Source organism: Telopea speciosissima, chromosome 11 (assembly GCF_018873765.1).
Source record: "Telopea speciosissima isolate NSW1024214 ecotype Mountain lineage chromosome 11, Tspe_v1, whole genome shotgun sequence".
Lineage (NCBI taxonomy): Eukaryota > Viridiplantae > Streptophyta > Magnoliopsida > Proteales > Proteaceae > Telopea > Telopea speciosissima.
Window position 1 is genome coordinate 55273343 of NC_057926.1, and position 5680 is coordinate 55279022.

Sequence of the window (5680 nt, forward strand, 5' to 3'; positions counted from 1 at the left end):
TGAAACACGATTTATCAATTCTGGTTTAAGTTTTAAACTTTAAACAATTCGCTTATTATAGATTTCGAGGAACATTTCGATTTGCAAATCACCCCCTTAAAGGCCTTACTTAATACAGAGCTTACAGGTTCGTAATGGGGAATGCTAGAGCCACACTCACTAATGAAGCGTGGCCCACCACGTTCCAACAGGAGCATGACACATGAGAGCTTATACTGATGCCATATTTCATAGTCTTATTGGCATAAAGCTATTAGAACGATGGTCAGAATGGTCATAAAAATATAAAATCAAACTCAAGGTGGCTTACGTCATAGGATTAGTTAGGCTTGATTTATTAAGACAAAAAGTGGCATATTTGTAGAGTCAGAGTCAAGGCCTAACCTGAATTGTTGGTCCATTATAATAACCAGATCAATCACTTGGTTTGGCTCGACTTTAATTGAAAATTTATGTAATTTATGAGATTAAAAGGATGTAGGTCCCATCGAATCGTTATCCTCTCCTGTCTGCTGCCCCAGATAGGACCGTGTTGTCCATTCACATGGGGGCATGAAATGACGACTTAACCCCTTATCCGAACACACTCCCCGGGCGAGGTTAAGTCGTCATTTTACACTCCCATGTGAGAGGACAGCACGATCCTGTCCGGGCAACGAACAGGAAAGGAAAAAAATAAAGGTTTCCCAAAAGAGCACATAAAAGCAAATTTTAAAAAAAACTCGGAACCGGGATCTTAATCGGTCCCGACCAATTTCGATTTTGAATCAGTAAAAAATCGATTAGAATCAACAAAAATATGCCCTAACTTTAAATTTTGAAATGGGGATCAGCTAAGTCGGATTGGCCAGAATCAGAATCAGCCTCGGCCAATTTTGTGGATCCAATTCAGATTCTCTAATTCAGAATCCTTGGATCATTTTTTTTTTTTTTTTGTTTGGATGAAATAATCCCTGGATTGAGTGGATTCCATTGAGAGTGTGGTTCCTATCTACAGTATGACTTCTACTATATGGCATGTGGATTGATGAAAGCTAAACCATTGAATTAGAAGAGGAGGACATTATGCATCACTCAAGTGTCTATTTTGGATCCTATTTCAGTTGTGCTGTTGGGCTTATGTTGCACATTTTCCTTGAATTTTAACAAATTTATAATTATTTTTAAGATTTTAACTGTGTTCTTTCAACATTTTCCTTTGTTTTATTTTAATGATTCTGAGTTAGAATGAACCCCACCTATCACTTACTTCACTTGTCATGTGGTACATATGAGTGTCCAGCTGCTCCTCAGTATAGTTATCGTTATCATATTGGCTGATACGTATGAGCTGTAATCGCTACTAATACTAAATCGATATGGTATTGGTGAAATGGTTATGACCCCTAGATTTTTAGTAGAAAAAGTAGACTTTTTATCCCATATCAAACCGATAAAGACCAATATCGATGATATATATCAATATAGATATCGGTATTAGTATCAATGGTGACTGATATTGGTACCAATATTGTATATTAAAACTTTGATCTGCTTACCTCCTTCTTTTTTTTTGGGGGGGGGGGGGTTGGGGGGTGGGGGTGTAAGGGGAGCATAACCAATGAGAGAATGAAATTCCAACTTCCCCACCTATGATAGCAAAATGATTCGTAATTTCTTGTACTCATCTTCTGGTGATGAAGTAAAATTAAGCTGAACCAAAACTTGTCCGGTTTTAGTTGGACCACAATTCAACCACATGTAGTGGACCAGTGGTTCTAATATAAGAGAAGCTAAGGTTACATTTGGTATGCATTCTAAGATTATAATTCTTATTGTTTTCATCATCTTAGAATACATTGTCGATCTAGAATGAATCCCAAGAATACATATCAAACGCAGCATAAATTCGGGACTGAAAATTCCAATTATGCATGCAAGTTAGGTAATGGTGGTGAGAGTTTTAAATTTGGCTACCTACTTTGTGAGGAATGTTGTTGGCACTAATATCTTCCAAGTAATGACCCCAACCATAGATTATAATTTGTATCTTCATCTCTCAATCAATGGTCCCATTTTGATTTCATGTGGTCCACAATTTGGAATATTTCAATAAATCTGACCTTATAGATTTATGGTTCATTCCCCCACACCCAATTGTAAGTCAAGGATGGCCATAAGATCCATCATGGGATTGGTAGGCCCTACTTTTGAAACTCCCATGAGAATTTCTTTGATAATCTTATGATCTTAAATATTAAAAAGATAAGCAGCGCATTTAGGTTGTGGAAAGGTCAACCACTAAACATAGTAGAATGGTATGATTTTAAATATTAACAAGGTAAATTAATATATTTATTAATTTTTCAAAGGTGTCAAGGTTGCTAGAAATGCCTCAAAATTTTCTCATCTCCTTTTGGCAGACGGCACATTTATTTTCTGCAAAGCATGTGAAGATGACTTTCTTACAATTAAATCAATTTTGGACCTCTTTTTTTATGTTACTGGTCAATAAGTGAATTTTCAAAGAACAAAATCTTTTTTAGCAAGAATGTGAATGATACCCAAAAAAGGCATCTCCTTCGAATGAAGGAAATGACCTCGGAATCTCTTTATTTGAGAGCAAAATTGTGTTATTCTCGATCTAAATGTAAAGATTTGAGTTTTCTTGTTAATAGGGTAAGATCTAAACTCTCTCTCTGGAAAGCTAATTTTCTTTCTTTTGTTGGTCTTAGAATTTTAATTCAATCGGTTTTAGCTTCTACATCATCTTTTCTAATGTCTTGCTTCTTATTTCCACTGAAAATTTGTAAATCTCTTGATTCAATTTATCTCAGTTTTTGGAACAATGACTCTAAAGAAAGGGGAAAAAATGTCATCTTATTGGATGAGACAAAATTTGTCAACCCATTCAATCTAAAAGACTTGGAATTAGGAAATCCTTCATTCACAATAAGGCCCTAATCCTAAATTGGATTGGAGACTCCTCACCGAGAACTCCTCCATTTGGGCTAAGGTATTGAAAGCTAAATATTTTCCTAGAACCTCAATTTTTTACCCTAAAATTATTTCTAAAAGAGGCTCTTGGTCTTGGAGTAGCATTGCCGCTATCCTTCCAAACTTGAAGAAAATGGCTTTTTGACAAGTGGAAAATGGTATGAATACTTCTTGTGATATGACCCTTGGATACCTTCTATCACATGTAATACTACCCCCCCGATCACTAATCAAAATGTGTGTTTCAACACAATCAGTGACTTTGAAGCCAATGCAAACTGGAATTCTACAGATCTTTATTCTTGTTTCTCTAATGGGACAATCAATGATATTCTTAGAATCAATCTCTCAGTTTCTGAAGATCTATGGAGATGTTCCCTTTCTAATAATGGATCATTCTCAACCCAGCTCGCAGTTAAGTTCATTGCTACAACTATTCATCCATGCCCCCATGATATCCAAATGGTGGCATTTTTTTTTGGAAAATTAATATTCACCCGAGATTTAAAATTTTTTTTTGGCGTGTCTTACATGCAGGACTACTTGTCAAAGCTTCTATCTCGAAATGGATGCCCATCGACCATCGAGCCTATATGTGTATTATGTGGTTCTAATGATGAATCAATTTGGTATCTTTTCTTATCATGTGATTGGACTAAGCGTATTTGGGAATCTGACCCTCTCGGATTGAGAACTGAGCATCTCTCCGGCCCATCGTTTATTTATCCGTGTGCCTCCCTCATCTGTTCTAATGTCCTTGATAAACAATCTCTGTTTTGGTTTTTTTTTTTTTTTTTCCAGTTTTTTATTATTACATATTATTTTATATGGAATGTAAGGAACAAGGTTATCTTAAGGGTGTCCAAGGCTGACCCTATGCTGATTCTAAGAGATGTTCTTAAACGGATTACTGACATGAGCATTCACCCTCCTTTGAAATCAATATCTGATTCGACATCACCACAATGCACACACATCCCAAATCTTCTTTCACTAGCTGCAAATCCTGAAATGCAACTTCCTGGTTTAATTTGCGTAGGCATATATGAACCAAAACTTAAAATAACAAGTTGGACTTTTTACATTTTGCTAGTTGGCCAAGATGTTTTACCAGATGCAGGTAGATTAACTACAACTGATGAAAAGGAAGTTGAGCTACATGACATTCTACAGGGATGAAAATGTGTCATGAAGGCAAATATCAAGATTAAACAAGTGTGGTGTTCCAAGAAAGATCTTTGTGACCTACTACATCCTACAGAGTCTATCCGTCTCCCTTGGAATCTAATTAATAACTATTTTGAACTCGCGATGCAACTGACAACTTTACTAGTGTTAACTTTAAATGGTGTAACTATGTGTCCCCTAACCATACCTCTTCTTGGATGGGAAACCCTAATATTGTAAACTCATCGTTTTAGTAATACAATCTTTTCTTCTCATTAAAAAAAAAAGAAGATAAATTAATATATTATCCCCAATAAGCCTTAGAGCTTTCACATAGCTTTGAACAAAATAAGAACACATTAATTTAATCAAATGGACCTTAAGTAGGGAAGGAAATGAGAAGTTTTGTAATCGTGATTATGCAACTATTTTAAACTTTTATTGAAATTGCCAATCCAACTTTTCAACTGGAATCTTTGCTTTTCTTCTTAAATTAAAGAATTTAGTTGTAAAATATAGTAAAATTTAATAATATCAATATAGATGTCATTATGTCTGATGATGTATAACATTTCACATTTGCCACATGGCAGTCCTTATGAAAGAAGACTAGACAAGCATCTTTATTGGTACAATTTCAGCTTAAAATAAGTAGGAGATGTGGCTAAATTATAAAAGAAGTCAATTTTTATATTTATTTTCATCTGATGGTATTTTTATAATTTTACTAAAATTATGAATTTGAGTTTAAACCACTTTCTTTACTTTATTTTGAGCTATATTTTGTAAATTGAAATGTAAGTGGGTCCTCTATCACATGAAACCCATATATTGTCAAACAGTAAATAGTGAAGCATAATGCTTCACTAAAGGACCCAATTACTAAGTAGACTTAGAATGTTCTGTAATTAATTATACAATTATTTTAGGTAATGATTACAAAAACTTCCATATTAGTATTGAATTAATTTCACATCCCTTTGAGTTTCTCTTGCAACTAGGAGTTTTAATAACCCAACTGTCCTATGAGATTGAGACCTTTTTCTTTTCAAGAGACTTGCGATTGAGTCAACCTTTTTTTTTTTTTTTTTTAGGGTGGGTTGGGGGGGGGGAACCTAGCCAAATCATCTCGACGGAATCATATGTGAAGGAAAAGGGTATCTAAGCACATGTATGATAATAGATATACGCTGGGTAGGCATCATTATCTGTAACATATGATGCTCCACAGGCGATAAACCATTCTCACTGGTTAACCAGCCTGGGGTACTACTATAGAAGTTGCACAAGTGGGAAATTCCAGCACAAAGGCCAATTAAATGACAGATCCCAGAATACTCTACACCAATAATTATAAACAGTTTAGTTAACAGATTTTAGAATACAGCGAGTAACAGGACAATGAAATTGGCAAACCAGTTTGCTCTATAATTATGTATAACTACCTCTAATCTCAAGCTTGTTTATTTGAAGAGCATTAGTTATAAATTGATTATACAGATCAATATTCTGTGAACACCATTGATAGATTCAGATG